The 18,358-nt window shown below is 50.1% G+C and overlaps 1 protein-coding gene across 1 annotated transcript in view; it reads right to left on the bottom strand.

The window, feature by feature from the left end:
* PBRM1 (polybromo 1) overlaps window positions 1-18,358 on the bottom strand; it is a 351,134-nt gene that overhangs the window by 78,831 nt on the left and 253,945 nt on the right. The gene's annotated exons all lie outside the window — the stretch shown is intronic.

The raw sequence follows: 18,358 nt of genomic DNA, 5'->3' as shown, positions 1-18,358 counted from the left end.
CATTTTATGCTGTTAATTTTTACTGTGATGCTCCTCTGTTTCTAGATGGTCTCTGGCTCTCAAATCCACTAGGAGGTAAACTTTAAAACTTTTTTTTAAGTGGAAGGAACCAGTCATCAAATCCACTCTTGTGCACTTCACAACTCCCCCCCCACCTTTTTTTTTAAGTGAAGGTCTTATTCCCATTTAAAAGGAGAAGTAGTGGTCAGCCAGATGTGATCTCTACTGCAGAAGTCCCCCCATCCCATCCCGAGCCAGGCCACCTCCGGAGTTAGAAATCACAATTTATTTCAAATAAACCATGGGCACGCTGCTGGCAAAAGTCTCCTGGGTGGTTTTCCAGCCCCTTTCCAGTGCCTGTGAAGGAAAGCAAGGGGCAGCAGCACACCATTGGGGTCACCCCCAGCCTGGAGCAAGGGAAGGCATTCCCAGAACAGGTGCCACATTTAAAAATGAAGTTCTAAGTTTTCATTCCTCCCCCCCCGCTTAAAAAGTCTTAAAACTTGAGAGGGCAAGACTACAGTACAGAAACTTCCTGCAGCCCTGGCCCCGCATGGGCAAGAGCAGCAGTCATGGGGGTTGTGGCTTCTATAGGAAGCATTCTGGTACAGTCTGGGAAGCCTGAGGACTCTTAGAGATGAGGCAGCCAATGCACTAATCACAGTATCACAGTATCACAGTATGTTAGAGATTGGAAGGAACCTCAAAAGATTATCTAGTCCAATCCCCCTGCCGGAGCAGGAACACCTAGATAAGGTTACACAGGAACGTGTCCAGATAATATGAGTGAAGCTGAAATAAAAAGAGGATGGGATGCGAGGGTGGAGGTGTCAGGCTGGTGTGGGAACTAAAAAAGGGAAGGAAAACTAAAAGAGAGCAAACATTCCATATCTGCAGCAATAATGCACCAAAGGGAAGCTTGTCCGTTGGAATTAACAGCTCCTGAGACACCATCTACTCACCAGCATACATACAATTGCAGAAGAGTTTGGGCTGAAAGGGACCTTAAAGATCATCCAGTCCAACGCCCTGCCACAGGTATGGACACCTTCCACTAGAGCAGATGGCTTGAAGCCCCTGTGTCCAACCTGGCGTTGAACACTGCCAGTTCTGGGGTAAAGGAATGATCAGCATCAGCAGGCAACGATCCAACACTGCACACAGCTTCTCCTGCCCCAAAAGACTGTTACAAGAGATGGAACCTGACATCATGGACCTAATGAACTCAGCAGAATTATAGGGATTGGTCCATGCACTAAGAAATGATCCCTTTCTCTCTGTCTGTGTGTGTGTAGGTGGATGTACATATGTAAGAGCAATGGTATATTGAAAATGTGGGGTCTGAGCATGACGTGAATGGAATGGAATAAGGGGTGGATACTGTCCTGGGTTTAGCAGTAGTGGTCATTTTTTTCTCCTTCTTAGTAGCTGGTGCAGCGCTGTGTTTTTGGCTTTCAGCCTGGGACCAGCACTGATAACACCGATGGTTTTAGTTACTGCTCAAATGTTTAGACTGGCCCCAGGACTTTGTGAGTCTCATGCTCTACCAGGGAGGAGGGGAAGCCGGGAGGAAGCAGAGACAGGACACCTGACCCAACCTGACCAAAGAGTTATTCCATACCACAGCACGTCATGCCAGGGATGCAACTGGGAGTTACTCGGAAGGGCAGCTCTCTGCTCAGTCAGGCTCGTTTCCGTGGGTGGTATTGTATTCTCTTCCCTTGTTATTTCTCTTACCGTTATTATTATTGGTGGTAGCAGCAGTGGTTTGTGTTATACCTCAGTTACTGGACTGCTCTTATCTCAACCTGTGGGAGTTCCATTCTTTCGATTCTCCTCCCCATCTCTCCGGGAGCGAGGCGGGGGAGTGTGGACTGCGTGGCCGACTTGTCGACAGAGTATAAACCATGACACCGTGCTTATCTCAACTCACATATTTTACTTTTGGGTTTTGGTTTGGTTTCTTTTTTTTTCCTTTGAATCACTTTAGCTATCATTTCCTTATTGGTGATACAGGAGAGAGGGTTGTCGGCTGGCATTGTATCTGCAGGGAGAAAACAACTGATGAACCAGGCACAAGCATGCATCAACACATTAGCAGAAGTACTACAGTATTGGTATGGGAGGAGTTTCTCCTCGCTTATATTTAATGAACCTCCACATTTAACCTCTTAGCACTTCTTTCTTTTTCTTTCTTTTTTTAACGTTGGCAGCCATATTCAGGTTTGTCTTGGTGCCAGAGAGTCAAGGCTCGGTTTTCAAATGGCAAAATCAGCTTAAATACTCCAAGAAATACCCTTTACTTTTTTCTGCAGGAACATGATTTGTTGTCTTTGCCTCTTCTTGTTTGCTTTCTCTGAACAAGTACACCTGAAGCAATTTGAGCTTCTCAAATTCAGTTGAGGAGCAAAGAGGTGTTAATGTCATAAGAAAGATAACGAGGAATAGAAACTAGGTGACTGCAGCATTTATCACTGAAACGGTAATGATATTCCTCCTAAAGAATCTTCTTAGGAAATGGTTTTTGCCTAAGCTTGGAGAAGTATTTTTATGTGAAAGTTGGAAGCTTTTAATGTGTCATTTCTACACTGCAGTCATTCAGGCTTGAGAGGGCAGAGAGAGAAAAAGGCAAGTATGTTAAGGAACGTATCAGCCCAATGCAATGCTGAAAATATGGGATGTCTCGTAAGAAATCCATCCTAGTACATGACTGTCTCCATTTCCTTAACTTACTGTCACTGATCAGTTGACATTTGCCACTTGACTAATCTTAGTCCTAAAAAATCTCAGTTTTATGACACGTCTGGTTTATGCTGTAGATTAACAGGATTGGGGTTCTCCATGAAGTAAACAAAACAACAGGCAGAAACAAACAAGTCACGTGGAAATCCAAATCTATAGGGAATGCAATTGCATTGCATCTTCTGCATCAAGTCAAATATCTAAGAAAATTTAACATTTTCTTCTAACTGATCTTAAGGCTGTTGTGGTTTGGGTCGGGGGAGGGTTTGTGAGTTTTTTTGTTTGGGTTGGGGTTTTTTACGTTTTTGGCTAGTAATGTTGCTCTCTAATCTTTACAATAATTTGGTAGCTACTAGTGGATGTAGTGAGGATGGTACAGAGTACAAAGCATCTAGTAAGTGTATTTGCATGCAGTTTATTCCTTTAAGTATGTGTGACCAGGTGGGAAAAGCTGCTTGACAAAGACAAGATACTCTGTGGGCAAGAAGTATTTGCTCTTGCTTTGCTTTAAAGGAAATTGTTCCTAAGAGCTAACTAAACTACTTGAAACCTCTTTAAATGTTAAGCCAGGTGAGGTGCTCAGTATGAGAGAGACAGTTTATATGATTAGCTCTTCAGCTGAATTTTATTTTTTTTCAGTTTTGGGTGAGGATTGTCATGATTGATCATCACGGCAAGGCACAACCTGCTAAATCCTGTCCTTATTTCTGCTGTGGACACTGCATGCTCCAATACTGTCGCTCTAATGCATTCTGAAAATTTGACGAACAACAGCTTCAGTGTACTCTGCTTGATGGAAGGTACGAGGCAAACTCAGTGTATGCAGCAGGTTATAATTCTAGTGTCAAATGATGAAAATACAGAGTTTAATATTTAAAAGCTTATTAAGAGGCGTTTCAGCTCTGTATTTGGCTGTACTGGGGTCTGCATTAGCGCCTGTAAGTTACCTGTAAAATGGGAGCAATGACGTGGTCAAATTAATGCCTGAATGGGTGTTTTCTTGAGCATTTACAAATGCTTTTCACCTTTTTTTTTTTTTTAATGACAAGATTTGTTTTAAGTGTAGGTTGTCTTTCCTGAGGATTTGTAACTTAACCAGGTCCTCAGGAACACCGGAATTTAGCCAGTTGCAAATTCCTCTGTTGAGATGGGTTCTCTTACTACGGGACATCTGACTCGGGCAATGCAAATACCATGCAGGTTTTTTCGGACTCTGCTGATGACGTTTATTCTGGCCCCTGGTAAGCCATGCAAAGTCTGTGCTTTTAGCATGATATTTACTTGCAAGTTCTTCATTGTGGTGTTGGTACATGCGGACAGAACTGGAAAACAGAAGGGCTTACTGGTGTGCTCTCGCTGCCTGCCAAAGCCTTAGCGCACGTGGTCTGCGCTCTGAGATACAGGCAGATCGAATCCGTGGTGGCTGGGTGAAAGAAGCGTTTGCCTGAAGTGTCTCGGCCCCTTTAAGGGGCGGGGTCAGCGTCTGGGCCGGGCGCGGTGCGAGCTGCAGAGGCAAGCGTGGGGTAAGCGGTCCCGGCGCGACGGTGGGGGGCGGCGGGAGGAAGCATGGGCATATGTCTGATGCCACTGAACTTGTTAAATTTGCTTCCATTTTTCTTTGCATTCAAAAGGTCCATACGTAATTTCTATGGGTTTTGCTGCTTATGGATGCATTGTAGCAAGGATTTACCCCTGGAAGGTGTTTCACTTTCGAAATGTCTCCTGCTTTGCTCTGGTTTCCAAGAGGGACTGTGAGTAGTAAGGTTATTACAGTTGGTTTTCCCCTTCCGTTCCGCAGTATGTGGTGTTATTGCTTTAAGAAACTATGCAAAAAGCAGAACACCGATTCACTGGAACAACAGTTCTATGGCAATTTTGATTGGTAACATGGTTATTTAGCCTTGCCATGCCAATTTTGCAGTAATGACCCTTACTGGAAAAGGAAATTAGATGACTCATATCAAGTAATTCACTATTAATTTAATTGTGAATCACTTGAGTGTTTAAGGAGGTGGAGTGATTGAGAGCATCTGTATCAAAGTTACAGGAGAAAGTTCTGTAGTTGGGGCAGCTGCTGTCAGTCCTAAATGGAAAGAAAACTTCCAATTGACTATGTAGACAGTTCACAGAATCATAGAATCATAGAATAGTTAGGGTTGGAAAGGCCCTTAAGATCATGAAGTTCCACCGCCGCCTGTTCACAAGCAGTATTACTGAATACAGGTAACAGCCTGAGTTCAAACCCGTATTAAATGCACTAGTTGGCATGATAGCTGCTGGGATGTATCAGCAAGTACTAACGACCGCTACTCAAACTATACAACTATTAAAAAACCAACCTACCTGTGGCAAAGGTGGTGGGCAGCTGGCTGCAAAAGGGCAGAGGAATCCTGCATGATGAACTTAAAGGGTCAGACTGGGAAAGGCACGGTGGAAAAAACTTCTATAGCAGTCATACTCTCTTGAGAGAACTACGAGGAACTTAATAACAGAACAATTCATAACAATGTTTCACACAGCCTGATCCCTACAATAAACACTTGGCACAATTTTAGAATGAGACTGCTTTTGCAAAGATGAGATGATTTTAGTTTCAATCACTTCTATTGCATTTAAGTAGAAGGGAAATGTGCTGCGTGGATCAAAACTAGGATCAAGGTTGCCATTACCTGAGGTTTGAGTCAACATGTTAAAATTAGCTTTTATTTTTCTAAATAAATTTTTTCTCTACCACTTTACAAAAACTGATTTAGTGTTCACTGCGCCGCGTGTTGGGAGCCTGGGCCCGGCGTTGTGAGTGGGAGACGTCTCACGCCCGCACAGGCTCGGTGCATTTGAGGCCCCTCCTCTTTTTGGTGCTCTGGCGCCACGGGATGATGCTGATGCCCGCTGTCGTGTTGTGCTGCGGCTGCGGCTCCCACGTGCTGGTGAGCGCTGGGACAGCCTGGGCGCAGCCAGTCTGCGGGGGCTCCTCCGAGCTCGAGCTGCTGGTGTGTGGCTGCCGTGGGAGCATCTTCTGGGCCGTGCACAGGGAGCCTGGGCCCGGCGTTGTGAGTGGGAGACGTCTCACGCCCGCACAGGCTCGGTGCATTTGAGGCCCCTCCTCTTTTTGGTGCTCTGGCGCCACGGGATGATGCTGATGCCCGCTGTCGTGTTGTGCTGCGGCTGGGGCTCCCACGTGCTGGTGAGCGCTGGGACAGCCTGGGCGCAGCCAGTCTGCGGGGGCTCCTCCCAGCTCGAGCTGCTGGTGTGCGGCTGCCCTGGGAGCATCTTCTGGGCCGTGCACAGGGAGATCGGGCCCGACGCTGCGAGCGAGAGCGGTCTTGCACCCGCAGAGGCCTGGTGGATTTTGAGGCCCCTCCTCTTTTTGGTGCTCTGGCGCCACGGGATGATGCTGATGCCCGCTGTCGTGTTGTGCTGCGGCTGCGGCTCGCACGTGCTGGTGAGCGCTGGGACAGCCTGGGCGCAGCCAGTCTGCGGGGGCTCCTCCCAGCTCGAGCTGCTGGTGTGCGGCTGCCCTGGGAGCGTCTTCTGGGCCGTGCACAGGGAGATCGGGCCCGACGCTGCGAGCGGGAGCGGTCTCGCCCCCGCATGGTCCCACTGGCTCGGTTGCTCCGGCTTCTTTGCACTCGTGCAGAGCCACGGGATGCCGCCGATGGCCGCTGCCTGGTGGTGCTGCGGCTGCGGGTCTTACGAGATGGGGAGCATCGGGACAGCCTTGGCACCGCCTGGCTGCGGGTATTGCTCCCAGCGCGTGTTGCTGGAGGTCGGCTTCTCTCCTGCAGCCTTCTACACCACGTGTAGGGTGTCTGGGTCTGACGGGTGCACCAGGTTTGGTATTGCTGTAGGTCAGGCCCAGGGTGGCTGGAGGGGCTGCTGCCCTCCCACACTGGGCAACTGATGGGTCCTGGTGACACCTCTCTGCTGCTGCTGGGGCTGCTGGTCTCCTGTGCTGGAGGTCCAAGAGTCACAGTATCACAGTATGTTAGAGATTGGAAGGGACCTCAAAAGATCATCTAGTCCAATCCCCCTGCCGGAGCAGGAACACCTAGATAAGGTTACACAGGAACGTGTTCAGGCGGGTTTTGAATGTCTCCAGAGAAGGAGACTCCACAACCTCCCTGGGCAGCCTGTTCCAGTGTTCCGTCACCCTCACTGAGAAGAAGTTTCTTCTCAAGTTTAAGTGGAACCTCTTGTGTTCCAGTTTGTACCCATTTCCCCTTGTCCTATCATTGTTTGCCACTGAGAAGAGCCTGGCTCCATCCTCGTGACGCTCCCCCTTGATATATTTATATACACTAATAAGGTCACCCCTCAGTCTCCTCTTCTCCAAACTATAGAGACCCAGACTATAGTCTGCCCTGATGCTGCTCGGCTGGTAGTGCCGGGGCTGCTGGACTCCAGTTCCAGAGATCCAGAAGACTGCCCCAGTGCTGCTGGGCCGGCAGGGCTGGGACCAGCAAGCTGTGAGCTGGCACTGGAGGCTACAAGAGGAAGCAGGAACACTAAGGGCTTGTCTCCCATGCCTGGGGCAGGGTAGGCCAGAGCGGTGCCCCAGCCCTCCTGGAGCAGACAGCCTCTGCCAAGCCCACACCAGGCACCCCCTGCCAGGCCTTGCCTGGGCCCTGTCCCCAGCCCAGGAGCACCCGGGGGCTTTGACACTTACAGGTGTCCAGGCCAGCACAGCTGTCACACTCCCATCTGATCTCATAGCTGTTCCTCAGGCTGGAGCACTGTCTGTGAGTGCCCACAGCAGCGCAGGAGCAGCACAGCAACAGCTCCCAGGGCCTGGGGAAAGAAATGGGTTCATGTCTCTAAGGATAAAGTGCCCACAGCACGGGATCGTCCAGCAGAGCTCTTGTTCTCAGCCCTTCTGCTTTGAGCTCTTGCTGAGACAGAGATCCCGTGCCCAGCCCCAGGGTGCAGCTTTGGCAGCTTACCCGTATGGCTCTGCCACCTCTCTGCCTGCTGGACAAAGGCACTCCCTGGCATCGCAGCTGCTGTGCCTCCGGTCAGGTTCTGCATATGCGTCGTTGCCCTCCCATGACAGAGGTCTGGTGGAGAAAGGAAAATTGATGAGCCCCTGTTACCCAGCATAAGGCACATGCACGGCCTCCCCGCTCTTCTCCCCACACCCTGTTTCCACCTCCTCCATGGAGCTAAAGCCTACACTTGGGGGTCAGCGGAGGGCCACAACAGCGGGGGCAGGTCCAGGCGTGGCACAGTGCTGGCCAGGAGGACACCAACCTTGTGGGGATTCGGATCCCCATGAAGAACATTTCCATTACAAACTGTCTCGTATTCAGGCACACAGGGCACTGCAAGCAGAAAGATCCAGCACGCAGAGCCATTCCCTGCAGGAGAAACAGAAAGAGCGTGAGTGAGGCTCTGGGGCTGCTGAGAGCCTGCCGTGCCCAGAGCAAGGGGACGGCTCCTACCTGGATGCAGGCCCTGTGGAACCAGGCATTTTTGCAGGCTGGGCACACCATGGTCCCATAGGTCGTTCTGCCTTCCACAGGCTCCGCGCAGATGAGGCAGTTGGTGCTCTCTGGAGCCACAAGCTCTTGCTGCTGTGGGCGGTGCTCCCAGCAGAAGGAACTAGGGGAAGAGGGAAGGGACGGGTGAGATGGGAAGAGCTGAGTCCTTCCCTGGTGATAGGGAGAAGGGTAGAGGGGGTACCTGTATGGCAGGCAGTAACAGGTGACGCATCCACCCTCCACGGCACAGGGGAGATGGAACCTGCGGCCGCAGCCCAACTTCTCGCAGGTGATGGTGGCCCCCCTCTTGCCACACACGAAGCAGACCTGGAAAGAGCAGAGCAGCCCCCATCAGCGGCAGCCTCAGGGCCTCCACAACCAGACGCACACCTCGGGGCAGGGCGCAGGATGTGGCCCCGTCTGGATCACAGGCCACAGATCTGCCTGGCAGAGCAGGCTCCTGGCTCGGACCCTCTGTGGAGCTGCTGGGAGCAAGACTTCTGTCCCAGAGCTGGGTGGAAAGGCTGGGATTCTGTTCTTGGCACCTGCGCTAAGCTCCCACAAACCTCTCCTGGCACGAATCACCCTGATCATCTCAGATCCTCACCATCTGGGCTGCCAGCTGGGCTGTACGATAAACCTCTTTAGGACTAAATTCTATATCTCCTTCCCGATCGGTCCCTTTTGGACGAAGGTCGCTGGCAAAAAGCTGCAGAAGAGCAGAGACAAGGAGATGGTGAGGGGCATGTGGCAGGGCAGGTGCGTTGCAAAGATGAAACCAGCCCCAAAGGAACTCACCAGGCAAAACTGATGAGCCCAGATCCATTGGTGCCTCAGTTTTGGCCCGCACCTGTCCGGATCTGCATCTTCGCAGCGACACAACACGCATTCTGGATGGGAGAGAGGAAATGCCACCGGGAATGAGCACCTCTGTGGGGCCAGGGATGCGTCCCTGAGGGATTGCCCTCAGGCAGGGCTGCTCTGTCCCTGCCTAGCTGGGTGCTGGGCAGGGCTGGAAGCCTTGGAGAGGAAAGGGCACTGCAGGCATGGGTGCCCCGGAGGGTGCGCACTGCCCAGCCCTGGTCCCGCTTGTCAAGGAGAGGAGGGGCCCTCCCCCAGGGTGACTTTGGAGCTCCTGCCTCCCCCTGCCAACGCTCCCGGTCCCATGCCCACAGCCTCAGGAGGCCTCTGGAAGGCTGCAGGAGGGGGACTTTGCTCTCACCAAAGTCCATCGAGTCGGATGTCCTACACCTCCTTGGGGAGGTGTCAGAAATCGAAGGTGGGCAAACGCTCCAACCGCTCCTCTGCTACCTCTGAGGGAGAAGAGAGACGCGGGTGAGCTCTCAGCACAGGCCCAGAGCCCTGCGGTGTGGAGCCCCCTCCTCCCTCGGAGAGCCCTGTCCCAGCCCTCTGCTCCCCGCACCTCACCAGGTCGCACTGATGCCCACACTGTGCCCAGCCTCCCCTGTTTATAGGCCTGCCCCTGCCACCGGTCACTGTGGCCTCTGTGACATCAGCACCGCTGGCCGTGTGCGCCCAAACATGGGGAGGGGCACCCTCGGCCACACAGCACCCACTGTGACACGGACACTGCATCACAGGGCTGGCTGTGAAGCGCACAGGCAGGGACCCGGCTGCTCCACCTGCAAGTGCAGAGGCAAGGGCCAGCTTAGGGACATGGTTTCCTGGTGAACTTGGCAGTGGTTGCTTAACGGTTGGACTCGATGACCTTTATGGCCTTCTCCAACCTAAATGATTCCTGTCACTCTCATTACCATTCCACTATTACTTTATCACCATTTGCTTACGCTATGATTTTACTTCAGTTGCCTAGAACTACATCCAGCTTGGCCTTGAATGTCTCCAGGAACGGGGCATCTACCATGTCCCTGGGCAGCCTGTGCCAGGATATTATCATCCTCATTGTAAAGAATTTCTTCCTCACATCCAGCCTCAATCTTCCCTCTTTTAGCTTAAAAGCATTACCCCTCATGCTGTCACAGCTGGCTCCGCTAGAAAAGTCTCTCCCCATCGTTCTTACCGGTGCCTTTTAAGAACTGAAAGGCTGCAGCAAGGGCTCCCCGGAGTCTTGTCTTCTCCAGGCTCAAGAACCCCAAGCCTCTCAGCCTTTCCCCAGAGAAGAGGTGTTCCATCCCTCTCATGGTTTCTGTGGCCCTCCTCTGGACTCTCTCCAACAGGTCCATGTCTTTGCTGTACAGAGGGCTCCAGAGCTGGACGCAGCACTGCGGGGGGGGGTTTGCAAGAGCGGAGCAGAGGGGAAGAATCCCCTCCTCCCACCCGCTGGCCACTCTCCTTTGGATGCGGCCCAGGACAGGGCTGGTTTCTGGGCTGCAAGCGCACACTGCTGGGTCATGTTGAGTTTTTAAGCAGGATTAGGGTTAGGGTTAGGGTTAAGGTCAGGGTTAGGGTTAGCGGGGGGGTGGGGTGGGGGGTGCTTATTTGCTTTTTTGTTTGTGTTGCGGTTTTGTTGTTGTTGTTTTTTTTTTTTTTATTTCAGCAGCCTTATCTGTAATTATCTTGGTGTTGTGCTTAAAGGATGGAGCTTGTGGTCTTCCACAACTTTGTCATGTAGGAGAAAAAGCAGATGTGATCATGGGACTAACCAAATGATGTCCTAAAAAAGGGGAAACCGCTCTTGATATCGTGTGCACCTGGCCTTTAATAAATGGGGTGGGAAGTGAGAAGTTTTCTCATTGCAATGGTTAGTGACTTTCAGTAGGAATAGTTCAGCAGCTCTATTCTTGAGGTGGAACTCGATGAGGTTGTTAGGGTGGTTCACTGGCTTTGTGAAGTCATCAGGCTGCTGTTTTGCAGGGTAGGATGAACCCCTCAGTAGCAGGTATGCCAAAACAGGTGGTCATTTGTGCCTTCCTCAGCCTTAGTCCTTGCACTGTGGTGGGTTGGGTGTGCACTGGACCTCTCCTGAGGTGATTGAGATCATTAACGCAGCAGAAATGCAGCTGGGGTGTCCTGGTTTCAGCTGCTGTAGTTAACCTGTGTTTCTAGGAGCTGTGCTCTGTTTTGGCATGTTGATAAGACACCAAAGATTAATTGTTGCTAAGTAGTGCCTACCCCGGTCAAGGACTTTTCAGTCTCTCACGCTCTGCCAGTGAGGAGGGGCGCAGGAAACCATAGGAAGCACAGCCAGGAGAGATGACTCAAACTAGCCATAGGGGTATTCCATACCACAGAATGTCAGGCTCAATATAGATACTGGGGGGGTGTTGGCCAGAGGAGGCCCATCACTGCTCAGGGATGTGCCGGGCATCAGTCAGCGGGTGATGAGACACTGTGCTGTGCATCACCTGGGGTTTTTGGTTTGTTTTATGCCTTTCTCTCTATTTCCTATTATTACTGTATTGGACCTTACTTCAACAATTAAAGCGGTTGCCAGACGGAGCGGAAAAGCTGATTTTACTCCAGCTCCTGTGATAATGAAGAATAATGCCTTTCAACAAGACTTAAGTGTCCAGCATTGCGATGACTATTAGAGGGGCCCTACCTCCAGCCAAGTGGAGGTAGGAGACAGTTGGATTTCCTGGACTGTGTGGATTAGATGGCCTGGCACATCAGTCCCACAGAAGTATAAGGCTCTAGTAGATACCCGTGCACAGTGTACCCTGATGCCATCAAGCTGTCAAGCGGTGGAACCCATCTATATTTCTGGAGTGACAGGAGGATCCCGAGAGTTGACTGTACTGGAGGCTGAAATCAGCCTGACTGGGAGGAACTGGCAAAAGCACCCCAGAGAGAATTGAGTCAGACAATGGGACTCATTTCCGAAATAACTTGATAGACACTTGGGCCAAAGAGCATGGCATTGGGTGGGCATATCACATCCCGTACCGTGCACCAGCCTCTGGGGAAACGGAACAGTACAATGGGCTATTAAAAACTACACTGAGAGCAATGGGTGGGGGAACTTTCAAGCATTGGGATACACACCTACCAAAGGCCACCTGGCTGGTCAACACCAGAGGATCTGCCAGCAGGGCTGGCCCAGCCCAGGCAGAACTTTTACATACTGTAGAGGGGGACAAAGTTCCCGAGGTGCACATGAAAAATTTGCTGGGGAAGACAGCCTGGGTTATTCCTGCCTCAGGTAAAGGCAAACCCACTCGTGGGATTGCTTTTGCTCAGGGACCCGGATATATTTGGTGGGTAATGTGGCAGATTGGGGATTCCGATGATAATCCCAGGGATTTGATTGTAGGGGGAAACAGCCAATGAACTTAATTGTGGGCTGTTGCCTGCTATGTCATATTTTTATAGACCATCAGCTAGATGTCTTCAGGTCACCAGCGGCTGGCCCTGACTTCCCTCTGACCACCATCCCAACAGAGAATGAACTTTGATAGAACCAGACGAGTTCTGGGGTAAAGGAACGATCAGCATCAGCAGGCAACGATCCAACACTGCACACAGCTTCTCCTGCCCCGAAAGACTGTCACAAGAGATGGAACCTGACATCATGGACCTAATGAACTCAGCAGCATTATAGGGATTGGTCCATGCACTAAGAAATGATCCCTTTCTCTCTGTCTGTGTGTGTGTAGGTGGATGTACATATGTAAGAGCAATGGTATATTGAAAATGTGGGGTCTGAGCATGACGTGAATGGAATGGAATAAGGGGTTGATACTGTCCTGGGTTTAGCAGTAGTGGTCATTTTTTTCTCCTTCTTAGTAGCTGGTGCAGCGCTGTGATTTTGGCTTTCAGCCTGGGACCAGCACTGATAACACCGATGGTTTTAGTTACTGCTCAAATGTTTAGACTGGCCCCAGGACTTTGTGAGTCTCATGCTCTACCAGGGAGGAGGGGAAGCCGGGAGGAAGCAGAGACAGGACACCTGACCCAACCTGACCAAAGAGTTATTCCATACCACAGCACGTCATGCCAGGGATGTAACTGGGAGTTACTCGGAAGGGCAGCTCTCTGCTCAGTCAGGCTCGTTTCCGTGGGTGGTATTGTATTCTCTTCCCTTTGCTATTCTCTTACCGTTATTATTATTGGTGGTAGCAGCAGTGGTTGGTGTTAGACCTCAGTTACTGGACTGCTCTTATCTCAACCTGTGGGAGTTCCATTCTTTCGACTTCCTCCCCATCTCTCCGGGAGCGAGGCGGGGGGTGTGGACTGCGTGGCCGACTTGTCGAGAGTAAACAGGTAACCATGACACCGTGCTTATCTCAACTCACATATTTTACTTTTGGGTTTTGGTTTGGTTTCTTTTTTTTTCCTTTGAATCACTTTAGCTATCATTTCCTTATTGGTGATACAGGAGAGAGGGTTGTCGGCTGGCATTGTATCTGCAGGGAGAAAACAACTGATGAACCAGGCACAAGCATGCATCAACACATTAGCAGAAGTACTACAGTATTGGTATGGGAGGAGTTTCTCCTCGCTTATATTTAATGAACCTCCACATTTAACCTCTTAGCACTTCTTTCTTTTTCTTTCTTTTTTTAACGTTGGCAGCCATATTCAGGTTTGTCTTGGTGCCAGAGAGTCAAGGCTCGGTTTTCAAATGGCAAAATCAGCTTAAATACTCCAAGAAATACCCTTTACTTTTTTCTGCAGGAACATGATTTGTTGTCTTTGCCTCTTCTTGTTTGCTTTCTCTGAACAAATACACCTGAAAGGAATCCAGCTTCTCAAATTCAGTTGAGGAGCAAAGAGGTGTTAATGTCATAAGAAAGATAACGAGGAATAGAAACTAGGTGACTGCAGCATTTATCACTGAAATCGTAATGATATTCCTCCTAAAAGAATCTTCTTAGGAAATGGTTTTTGCCTAAGCTTGGAGAAGTATTTTTATGTGAAAGTTGGAAGCTTTTAATGTGTCATTTCTACACTGCAGTCATTCAGGCTTGAGAGGGCAGAGAGAGAAAAAGGCAAGTATGTTAAGGAACGTATCAGCCCAATGCAATGCTGAAAATATGGGATGTCTCGTAAGAAATCCATCCTAGTACATGACTGTCTCCATTTCCTTAACTTACTGTCACTGATCAGTTGACATTTGCCACTTGACTAATCTTAGTCCTAAAAAAATCTCAGTTTTATGACACGTCTGGTTTATGCTGTAGATTAACAGGATTGGGGTTCTCCATGAAGTAAACAAAACAACAGGCAGAAACAAACAAGTCACGTGGAAATCCAAATCTATAGGGAATGCAATTGCATTGCATCTTCTGCATCAAGTCAAATATCTAAGAAAATTTAACATTTTCTTCTAACTGATCTTAAGGCTTTTGTGGTTTGGGTCGGGGGAGGGTTTGTGAGTTTTTTTGTTTGGGTTGGGGTTTTTTACGTTTTTGGCTAGTAATGTTGCTCTCTGAATCTTTACAATAATTTGGTAGCTACTAGTGGATGTAGTGAGGATGGTAACAGCAGACAAAGCATCTAGTAAGTGTATTTGCATGCAGTTTATTCCTTTAAGTATGTGTGACCAGGTGGGAAAAGCTGCTTGACAAAGACAAGATACTCTGTGGGCAAGAAGTATTTGCTCTTGCTTTCCTTTAAAGGAAGGAATTTGTTTCCGAGAGCTAACTAAACTGCTATAAACCTCTTTAAATGTTAAGCCAGGTGAGGTGCTCAGTATGAGAGAGACAGTTTATATGATTAGCTCTTCAGCTGAATTTTGTTTTTTTTCAGTTTTGGGTGAGGATTGTCATGATTGATCATCACGGCAAGGCACAACCTGCTAAATCCTGTCCTTATTTCTGCTGTGGACACTGCATGCTCCAATACTGTCGCTCTAATGCATTCTGAAAATTTGACGAACAACAGCTTCAGTGTACTCTGCTTGATGGAAGGTACGAGGCAAACTCAGTGTATGCAGCAGGTTATAATTCTAGTGTCAAATGATGAAAATACAGAGTTTAATATTTAAAAGCTTATTAAGAGGCGTTTCAGCTCTGTATTTGGCTGTACTGGGGTCTGCATTAGCGCCTGTAAGTTACCTGTAAAATGGGAGCAATGACGTGGTCAAATTAATGCCTGAATGGGTGTTTTCTTGAGCATTTACAAATGCTTTTCACCTTTTTTTTTTTTTAATGACAAGATTTGTTTTAAGTGTAGATTGTCTTTCCTGAGGATTTGTAACTTAACCAGGTACTCAGGAACACCGGAATTTAGCCAGTTGCAAATTCCTCTGTTGAGATGGGTTCTCTTACTACGGGACATCTGACTCGGGCAATGCAAATACCATGCAGGTTTTTCGCACTCTGCTGATGACGTTTATTCTGGCCCCTGGTAAGCCATGCAAAGTCTGTGCTTTTAGCATGATATTTACTTGCAAGTTCTTCATTGTGGTGTTGGTACATGCGGACAGAACTGGAAAACAGAAGGGCTTACTGGTGTGCTCTCGTTGCCTGCCAAAGCCTTAGCGCACGTGGTCTGCGCTCTGAGATACAGGCAGATCGAATCCGTGGTGGCTGGGTGAAAGAAGCGTTTGCCTGAAGCGTCCGGCCCCTTTAAGGGGCGGGGTCAGCGTCTGGGCCGGGCGCGGTGCGAGCTGCAGAGGCAAGCGTGGGGTAAGCGGTCCCGGCGCGACGGTGAGGGGCGGCGGGAGGAAGCATGGGCATATGTCTGATGCCACTGAACTTGTTAAATTTGCTTCCATTTTTCTTTGCATTCAAAAGGTCCATATGTAATTTCTATGGGTTTTGCTGCTTATGGATGCATTGTAGCAAGGATTTACCCCTGGAAGGTGTTTCACTTTCGAAATGTCTCCTGCTTTGCTCTGGTTTCCAAGAGGGACTGTGAGTAGTAAGGTTACTACAGTTGGTTTTCCCCTTCCGTTCCGCAGTATGTGGTGTTATTGCTTTAAGAAACTATGCAAAAAGCAGAACACCGATTCACTGGAACAGCAGTTCTATGGCAATTTTGATTGGTAACATGGTTATTTAGCCTTGCCATGCCAATTTTGCAGTAATGACCCTTACTGGAAAAGGAAATTAGATGACTCATATCAAGTAATTCACTATTAATTTAATTGTGAATCACTTGAGTGTTTAAGGAGGTGGAGTGATTGAGAGCATCTGTATCAAAGTTACAGGAGAAAGTTCTGTAGTTGGGGCAGCTGCTGTCAGTCCTAAATGGAAAGAAAACTTCCAATTGACTATGTAGACAGTTCACAGAATCATAGAATCATAGAATAGTTAGGGTTGGAAAGGCTCTTAAGATCATGAAGTTCCACCGCCGCCTGTTCACAAGCAGTATTACTGAATACAGGTAACAGCCTGAGTTCAAACCCGTATTAAATGCACTAGTTGGCATGATAGCTGCTGGGATGTATCAGCAAGTACTAACGACTGCTACTCAAACTATACAACTATTAAAAAACCAACCTACCTGTGGCAAAGGTGGTGGGCAGCTGGCTGCAAAAGGGCAGAGGAATCCTGCTTGATGAACTTAAAGGGTCAGACTGGGAAAGGCACGGTGGAAAAAACTTCTATAGCAGTCATACTCTCTTGAGAGAACTACGAGGAACTTAATAACAGAACAATTCATAACAATGTTTCACACAGCCTGATCCCTACAATAAACACTTGGCACAATTTTAGAATGAGACTGCTTTTGCAAAGATGAGATGATTTTAGTTTCAATCACTTCTATTGCATTTAAGTAGAAAGGAAATGTGCTGCGTGGATCAAAACTAGAATCAAGGTTGCCATTACCTGAGGTTTGAGTCAACATGTAAAGATTAGCTTTTATTTTTGAACAAAGTTTTCTCTACCACTTTACAAAAACTGATTTAGTGTTCACTGCGCCGCGTGTTGGGAGTTTGGGCCCGGCGTTGCGAGCGGGAGCGGTCTCGCACCCTCAGAGGCAAGTGGATCTTGAGGCCCCTCCTCTTTTTGGTGCTCTGGCGCCACGGGATGATGCTGATGCCCGCTGTCGTGTTGTGCTGCGGCTGTGGCTCCCACGTGCTGGTGAGCGCTGGGACAGCCTGGGCGCAGCCAGTCTGCGGGGGCTCCTCCCAGCTCGAGCTGCTGGTGTGCGGCTGCCGTGGGAGCATCTTCTGGGCCGTGCACAGGGAGCCTGGGCCCAGCGTTGTGAGCGGGAGACGTCTCACGCCCGCACAGGCCCGGTGCATTTGAGGCCCCTCCTCTTTTTGGTGCTCTGGCGCCATGGGATGATGCTGATGCCCGCTGTTGTGTTGTGCTGCGGCTGCGGCTCCCACGTGCTGGTGAGCGCTGGGACAGCCTGGGCGCAGCCAGTCTGCGGGGGCTCCTCCCAGCTCGAGCTGCTGGTGTGCGGCTGCCCTGGGAGCGTCTTCTGGGCCGTGCACAGGGAGATCGGGCCCGACGCTGCGAGCGAGAGCGGTCTTGCACCCGCAGAGGCCTGGTGGATTTTGAGGCCCCTCCTCTTTTTGGTGCTCTGGCGCCACGGGATGATGCTGATGCCCGCTGTCGTGTTGTGCTGCGGCTGCGGCTCGCACGTGCTGGTGAGCGCTGGGACAGCCTGGGCGCAGCCAGTCTGCGGGGGCTCCTCCAAGCTCGAGCTGCTGGGTGTGCGGCTGCCCTGGCAGAATTTCTGGGCCGTGCACAGGGAGATCGGGCCCGACGCTGCGAGCGGGAGCGGGTCTCGCCCCCGCATGGTCCCACTGGCTCTGTTGCTCCGGCTTCTTTGCACTCGTGCAGAGCCACGGGATGCCGCCGATGGCCGCTGCCTGGTGGTGCTGCGGCTGCGGGTCTCATGTGATGGGGAGCATCGGGACAGCCTTGGCACCGCCTGGCTGCGGGTATTGCTTGCAGCGCGTCTTGCTGGAGGTCGGCTTCTCCCCTGCAGCCTTCTAAGCCATGTGTAGGGTGTCTGGGTCTGATGGGTGCACTGGGTTTGGTGTTGCCGTTGGTCAGGCCCAGGGTGGCTGGAGGGGCTGCTGCCCTCACACACTGGGCAACTGATGGGTCCTGATGACACCTCTCTGCTGCTGCTGGGGCTGCTGGTCTCCTGTGCTGGAGGTCCAAGAGTCACAAAGCACCACAGTATGTTAGAGATTGGAAGGGACCTCAAAAGATCATCTAGTCCAATCCCCCTGCCGGAGCAGGAACACCTAGATAAGGTTACACAGGAACGTGTCCAGGCGGGTTTTGAATGTCTCCAGAGAAGGAGAC

This window comes from Neopsephotus bourkii, unplaced genomic scaffold (genome assembly GCF_033783945.1).
Source record: "Neopsephotus bourkii isolate Nb327-2 ecotype Australia unplaced genomic scaffold, CSIRO-AGI_Nbou_v1 NB_284, whole genome shotgun sequence".
Lineage (NCBI taxonomy): Eukaryota > Metazoa > Chordata > Aves > Psittaciformes > Psittacidae > Neopsephotus > Neopsephotus bourkii.
This window is presented reverse-complemented; position numbering and strand designations above follow the sequence as displayed.